Source organism: Pectinophora gossypiella, chromosome 12 (genome assembly GCF_024362695.1).
Source record: "Pectinophora gossypiella chromosome 12, ilPecGoss1.1, whole genome shotgun sequence".
NCBI lineage: Eukaryota > Metazoa > Arthropoda > Insecta > Lepidoptera > Gelechiidae > Pectinophora > Pectinophora gossypiella.
In genome coordinates, this window is record NC_065415.1 from 4313191 (window position 1) to 4321756 (window position 8566).

An 8566-nucleotide genomic window follows, 5' to 3' on the forward strand; every position below is an offset into this window, starting at 1 on the left:
CGTATGTAGGTGTGTCTATCTGTAGTATTATACACTGCATGTCTCCTTATCACGTACAAATAAATAAATATATGATAAAAGTTCTAGATTATATAAAGCTCAACAGGATGTTAATTACTTATATTTATATTTACCTAATATTTTTCAAATTTCAAATTTTTAATATCGCTGTGTTATTTTAATTTTACTTTATTTTTAAATACTTACCCTTAATTGTATGAGTTATGTACGTTGTAATTGTCATATAATTAAATTAGTCACAATACTTCTAAATGTACTTAAATAATGTTTTAATGTATGTGATGTGGCAGTACTCTATAAATAAATGAATAAATAAACTGCAATTTTCCGTCCCTGTAGTCAATAACTAGTGACTCTATATAATATACTGGAACGCGACGGTCGTTAGCGTGTAGTATATTTACTAAAGATTTTTTTTTAAATTATATTACTTACCTGTCTTTTTTTATTGAAAGAAAATGGAAGGGACTGGGAATTATAGAAGACGGAAATTTAAACAATTAGCCACACATAATTGGGTAATTTCCTAGGTCAAAGATAATTTATGAAATTGTGATTATTACAAAAAAAAAGACAAATCAAATAAATAACTTTTTCTTTTTCTATTTTTAACTTATTTATGAATGAAAAATGTAATAATAAGTCCGAAATTTTGTCACGTTTTTCTATGACGTCACAGGTTGCCTTTTCATAAAAATTCCAAAGTAATTTCGTGTTTTGACATTTATCAAAAAGTATCTGATTTGACCTGACAGAAAAAAGTTGACAGCACACATCATACGGGTTACATATCAGTGAGATGTCTATTTGATTCATTTGTTTTAAAATTCGAATTCAAATTCAATCCCTTTCTTTTTTGGCGGATAAGAAAATGTCAGATCTGTAAGTTCAATGGGTAATTGGCCTAATTTGTACGAAAAAGCCTACTTTATTTAGTTTAAACAACATTCGTAGCGTGACTATGACTATGCGTGTCGTGAAGATTTATTATTCTAAGTGGCTACGGTTTATTACTTATGTTTTAATCACTCGCAGATTTTTTACAGTTGTGTGAATAGAATACAATGCAAGGCGAAAAATTTGTGAAGGCTTGAGTCACAGTAGGACAGTAATTACTATTTTAATGAATTACTTTTTCAGGAGTTTTAGGGTGCAGTGTTTTCGAGGAAAACGTGTAAGTAAGGCTCATTTTTCTTCATAACATAACATACGTAAGCTCACAAATTTATCCCAATTGGTGTAGTCAAAGATACGTCCATCGTAAGATAAACTAAGTACCCACGGTACACTGAGCTTTTTGTTAGACCAACGATAGCTGGTGAGTCGTATCGAATACCCTGGTATGATGGTGACAACTTAGGTCTATTTGGGTCGTAAGCCGTTCTACTATCATGTGTATTGGATTACCAACCACATCAACCCTGGTGTCAGGGTTACTACTGAGCCGCCAAAGGCCCCTGGCATGACTCATGTAACGACTACGTACTTACATCAGTAAGTAATAATCGGGACCAACGGCTTAACGTGCCCGGAGCACGGATCATCTTACTTTTTGGGCAATGAGGTGATCAGCCTGTAATGTCCTAACCAAACTAGGGATCACAAAGTGATTTGTCCCCACCGGGATTCGAACCCGGGACCTCCGGATCGCGAGCACAACGCTCAACCACTGGACCACGGAAGCCGTTAAGGAGCGTGATTGGACTGTTGTGTGTACGGCAGCACACAATTTATTCAAGTAGTTAAGTCACGTAAAAAAAAACTGGATTTTCATATGGATTGTCCGGGCAGCGCTGATACCAACTTTCCGACGACCAGTTTACTTTTTCCGATGACCCTATTACTCTAGCCATACAGGCGGCCAATCAGCTCGCGACAACAAACACTTCAGAACCCCGATACCGATGCTGGCGTGGTCGACAATTTCCCTCATTGCGCTTATCGCTATCGACCCACTAGGGTCGCACCCAGCTGGGCACCCTCAAGCCTGTTGTCTTGAATTTTGTACCGGGTGAGAGCCCTCACCGCTCCCAGTTTGTCACGTAGGTACTATAAGTTACGTCAAAAAAGCTTCTACCATACAAAGCACTCCATACAACACCATACAAATAAAAGTACCTACTAAAGTAAAAGTAATAAACATACAAGTCCATACAAATACCAACTTGTCTTCCGTATAACAGTGAAAATCCCGACAAACAGACCTATGCAATCAGGTAACATGAAACAAGGGACATTTTAGAGGTCGCAGCTCGTTAGTGCAGCCCGTATGTACATAAATAAAGCCTCACTGTCTCTTATGCATACGAAGTTTGCTTAGAAATTGACTCAATAGTACGGGTTGTAGTTGTGAATTGTTTTAGTGCGCATTTGTAGACTGTTTTGTGATGTATAACATAACATAGCATCACTCCTATATCCGCGAAGGACTTGGTTGTGAATAAAAATAAATTTGACAGGTCCGGTTTTTTACAGAAGCCACTGCTGACCTTTCAACCCGCGAAGGGAAAACCAGCCCAATAGAGGTTAAGTCACATGCCTTTCTCGGGAATGTGGGTTTCCTCACGACGTTTTCCTTCACCGCACAGCACGTGATAATCATTTATGATCCAAACGTGAATTCGAACACAAATTCGACAATCATTGGTTTAGGCCTGTGCTGGATTCGAACCTGCGACTTCAAAGTGATAGGCAAGCGTTCTACCAACTGGGCCACCACTGCTCATGGCCGATTCACGGTTTACGGTTCGGCCTTTGAAATTAAAGGTACAAATGTTACGCTTTCACGCCAAAACCACTTCACCGATTTTGATGAAATTTGATTCAAAGATAGACTAGACCTTGGGAAAGAATACTTGATATTTTTTTATAGTATTTAAGGGTGGAATAAACATACCGTGTGCGATAACCAAAATTCATACGGACGGAAAACTAATATACTTACTTAAATTATAAAATGACGTATTATGTACTTACAATGGAATATTACGAATAGAATATGACTTTAAAATCTCATTGAGTTATTTAAATATAACTTTTATCCCAAGCGGTTCAACTTAGGAAAGTTAATTCAGTACTACAGGTAGAGTTAGAGATAACTTTGATTTATGGCTAGAAAGGTTTCATGTTCTTATTAATTCTGTGATACTTAAGAGACCTTTAAAGCAAAATCGCTTTTGTAGTATCATAATTCATAAAAAAATATTTAATGTTCTTATTTGCATTTTGGTATATTTATGTTATGGATACCTACATGCATGATAAATAAGTTTAAAAGTAACAGCTATCGATCATCCGTCACTTTCCTTGTCGACGGATAAGAATATGACAGGTAGAACTTTAAAGGTGTCTTTGCAGGAATCAGGGCTGTTGTACACAAAAATAAAAACATAAGGATAAGTAGATTACACACAAAACAGACAAAAAGTTTAACTACTTAATTTCTAATAGAAATCTGTTCCAGTAGACCGTGAAGGAGATAAACTTATAAATAAAATAAAATAAAATTTATTTAATTTATTGAAAGAAAGAAACATTTATTACTCCCGGACACCACAGACACAGACAGACAGGTACATTACATTCAACACGGGACAGAAACCACACGGAAATCATACACAAAAAAAAAAACACTAAGATCAAGTGAAGAAGTAGTGAATGCTATCCGAGGTAAATCTATACAAAGCCACGCCAAAGGAATAGTGTAAATATTAGTTTAGGAAACAAGTTTTCCGACTAGACCCCAGTTGTACGTAAGTTTCCGCAAGCGTGCAACGCATGGCGTGCGGGGCACACGCCTCGGAATGTTCTCGAGAAAGAAGAGAAATGTGGACAATTATACAGAGGCCGAAAACTACGAAGATGAAGTCTCTAGAGAATAAAAATGGAAGGAAATGTTACCAACATGTTCAAAATTAGCTACAAACGTAAAAGGAAATGTCGAATTTATCTACGCGATACTGACATAAGATGAGGTACACTTAGTTTCCTTTATTACTGTAGTTTGTTTTATCACATTGCCCAAAAACATGCTAAAAGCAGACGGGGGGCTGAAAAGTCACATCAAGGCAATTTATCTAAAAAGCAATATTGCAATTTGACATTTGCGCATATTTAAAACAATGTCAAGAAATGTCAAATAGCAGTAATGCTTTTATAGATATTCTTCCGAATTGTAGGCGCTGTCAGAATGTTTTAACCCCCGACGCAAAAACGACGGTGTGTCAAGTTTGATGTGTCTGTATAAATGTGTAGGTATGTGTCTGTCTGTCGCATCGTAGCTCCCAAACGGATGATGCGATTTTATTGCGGTTTTTTTGTTTGAAAGGTATATCAGTCGAGAGTGTTCTTAGCTATGTTTAGTGGAAATCGGTTCAGGTTTTCAAAGTCATTAGATCGTTTGTTAAGTGTGATAGGAATGTTTCAAGCTCAGTTTGCTTGCATATGTGGGATAAGTTATTTTTTGCTTTTTATAGGGTTTAGCATTTTTTCATAACAATTGAGTACATTTTTTGGTCGGGGGTTTTTAAATTTTTAATTTTATAGAATTATATAATCACTGTCACAGAAAGTTCGATTTTTGTTTAGTTAATGAGAGACTTTCCAGGCTACGTTTACAAAAACCAAAATAGATGGCGTTGACAGCTTTGACCTGATAATTACCTATTTTCTCATTACTCGGGTACATAATTATTCCAAAATACCATGTCATCATCATCATAATCATCAGCCCATTAACGTCCCCACTGCTGGGGCACGGGCCTTCCCTATGGATGGATAGGGAGATCGGGCCTTAAACCATCACGCGGGCCCAGTGCGGATTGATGGTTATTAACGACTGCTAATGCAGCCGGGACCAACGGCTTAACGTGCCTTCCGAAGCACGGAGGAGCTCGAGATGAAAACTTTTTTTTGTGGTCACCCATCCTATGACCGGCCTTTGCGAAAGTTGCTTAACTTCAACAATCGCAGACCGAGCGCGTTTACCGCTGCGCCACCGAGCTCCTCAAAAAAACAAAGATAAAATATGCATATGTCTGTTATCCATAAAATAAGAAGGAAAATCTGTACAGCGCCATCTATATTGTATATGAGGAACGTAGTCTGGAAAGTCCCCAATTTGAAAAATTCGGATGCCATCCAGCGACATTACGCGCCGAGTTCTATTACGTCATTCTTGTTTTGGTCAGCTTTAGTTGCTCTTAACCTAAAGTTGCCTGGAAGTATTAGTTACTTAAAAATTATGCCGCCGATTATATATCCTTTAATCCGTGTAATGTGTTTTAACTGTATAGTATTTTTTGTGCTTTAAGTATTTACAATAATGAGTTGAGTATTATTTATTTATCATTTACTGACCATATGACGAGGAGCTCGGTGGCGCAGCGGTTAACGCGCTCGGTCTGCGATTGTTAAAGTTCAGCAACTTTCGCAAAGGCCGGTCATAGGATGGGTAACCACAAAAAAAAAAACATCTCGAGCTCCTCCGTGCTTCGGAAGGCACGTTAAGCCGTTGGTCCCGGCTGCATTAACAGTCGTTAATAACCATCAATCCGCACTGGGCTCGCGTGATGGTTTAAGGCCCGATCTCCCTATCCATCCATAGGGAAGGCCCGTGCCCCAGCAGTGGAGACGTTAATGGGCTGGTGATGATGACCATATGACATGCGGAAACGTTGTGCGTCGCTTCTCACGCGAACTCGAGCCAGCCCCAACAGTATCCTGAAGACGTTATGTGATAGGTGGGACTCCCCTCTTCTAAAAAGGTGGTGGAGCTTCACACTTTATAAGTTTGTTTTTATGATCGCCCGAATAATGTCTTACTAACGCTAGTTTATAAGTTGTTTTTGTACTAACATTCTATAGACTTTGTCCGAAATAAAAAAAATATATATTGTTTTTTATATGAACACAAACACAACAAGAAGTACAGGTATTCTAAATATATAAAAGGAGAAACTGACTGACTGACATACCAACGCACAGCCTTAACGGCTAAACGTAGGCACTTGAAATTTGGAAGGGACGTAGCTTAGGTACCGTAGAGGTGCACTAAGAAAGGAATTTTCGAAATTCCCACGGGAACAAGAATTAGCGGGAAAATCCTTTTGTATGAAAAATCTAAACCTCTTAAGTTAGACGCTTGAAATTTGGCATGCAGGTACCTTAGTAAACTTAAAGCTTAGTTGCAACAGGATATTGCAAAATTCTTACGGGAACGGGAGTTAGCAGGAAAAAACATTTGTATGAAAAAATCTAAACCGCGTAAGATACGAGTAGATGTTTTCAATCTAGCATGCATGCATACGTCAGTAAATATAAAGTTTAGTTATGGCTTTATTTTGAAAAATGGGAGTTAGCGGGAAATAAATGTTGTATCAAAAAAATCTAAACTGCATAAGTTAGATGCTTGAAATTTAACATGCACTCCCACACACACACAGATCTCTATTTTATAATACGCCACGCGGACGAAGTCGCGGGCAAAAGCTAGTTGTTTATATTAGGGCCGTACCTCACGGTGAGACACCACGGTTGCGCCACCAGCGGGATATTTGGTATTCGGTTGCAAGCAAAATATTGGTTGCGCAACCAGGCGCCAGGTGCAGGCCTTTTATATTACACTAGCGGTCGCCCGCGACTTCGTCCGCGTGGATTTCGGTTTCCGCGGTAAGAATTTCTGTTTTTTTTTTATTGTTAAAGCCTGTGTATTATTCTGACGTATAAGCTACATTTTTGTAAAGTTGCATTAAAATCTATTAAGTAGTTTTTGCGTGAAAGAGTAACAAACATCCATTCTCACAAAATTTCACATTTATAATATAGTAAGATAGTACACCATGGTGTCCTACTATGAGAGGACCATACTTTCACAGTAACGTCCATTTACAAAAAAAATTGGTCAACAGAATGCAAACCTCACAAAATATTGCACGCCGAGTTTTAATAAAAATAAATGTGTTAGCAAATGCACTGTGAAGTGATCTGTCATAAAGCATGAAAAAGCAAACACATTCATTCTCATTTCAATTTCAGTATTTGTCATTATAAGTATTAATTTACTCCCATATTTTCTACCAATGCAGTAGAATAAAAGCGTAAAAGAAAATATGGGAAAATTCAACTCGGATAAATATTGTTATTGGCCCCGATTCCTGCAGACACCTCCTAATTTTACTTTAAGTTATACCTGTCATTTTCTTATCCGCCGGACGGATGATTGACAGCTCTTAATTTTAGGAAGAATGAATAAATGAATGAATAACCCGGGCGAATCAAAAAGGTATCTCGCTGGTATGCAAACCGTTTGACGTGTGCTGTCAACTTAATTCTGTCGGGTTATTGGCCAATGTAAAATTTTTAGACGGTTGTTTTAGATTTGTGGTTAAAATTGACGTGTGTTTCATAGATTTTATGCTTGTCGATTACCCGTCCCTTTCCTTTTCAGCGGATAAGAAAAGGACAGATATAACTTAAAATAAAATTAGATGATATTTACAGGATTTACAGGAATTAGCACCATTATTTAAGTATGCTACCTAAATTTGTGATTTGTAAGTTTAAGATTATTGTAACAACCTCCGCGGTCTAGTACACGTCTTACAAATCAACACCTCTACCAATGCTTCGCATTGAAGCATGGTACCTTACAAGCTGGCAATATATTATTCAAATTCAAAAAAATTCAATTTTTTAAATAAAAAAACAAAATACACTATTTTGATTTAGCTAGTAACAGTTTTACTTTATTTAGCATTATTTCAGTGATTCCCAAAGTTGTCTGGACGTCGACTCTTTGAAATTAGGGACTTAGAATAGGAAAACATAGAATGATGAGGCATATGGAAAATAAAGTAGGTATGTTTTCCAACGAAAATCAGGTGACAGAAAAATAATGAATTTGTTTCTAAACCTAATGTCACATACGGTTTAAAGAAAGTTAAAAAGGATCAGCTAAAAAAAAATGTAATGATGTGAGATGTTCGGAGGCGACATCACGGTAGATTAAAGAAAAGGTAAAGGAAAAAGGTTGCCTGGAAGAGATTGCTACCTTAGCAATTAGGCCGCCTGTTGTACTACCAATTTAATTATAATACCAATGTATTTTTAATGTGATTCAAGTGCAATAAAGAGTTTTTGTATTGTATTGTATTGTAGATTACCCCGGCTTGCATATTTTTGTCTCAATAGTTTGGGCAGATAAATGCCCTAGAAATTAGAATTCAAAACATCTTAAGGGCCTATAAAGATATTTTTGTATTTGTAAGGTGAGAAGTAGAATTTCTGTAGGCGTGAAAGTTCAATTCCGTCCCGACATTATTCTGTAATGAAACAGTTAACAAATCGTTACAACTGGCTTTATGTCTTTGCGAAAATCTCGGATTAATTCCACTGGTCCTGTTTTTAAAGTCTATAGACAAAAAAATGTGTATTGTATTGAAATCCGAGATATAGCCGTCTATTGTGCTTATTTTATCCATTTCTTCCTGCCTTATATGTTATGGCGAGTACCAAACACAAGAAGTTTTGCGTCCAAAAGTTCTTG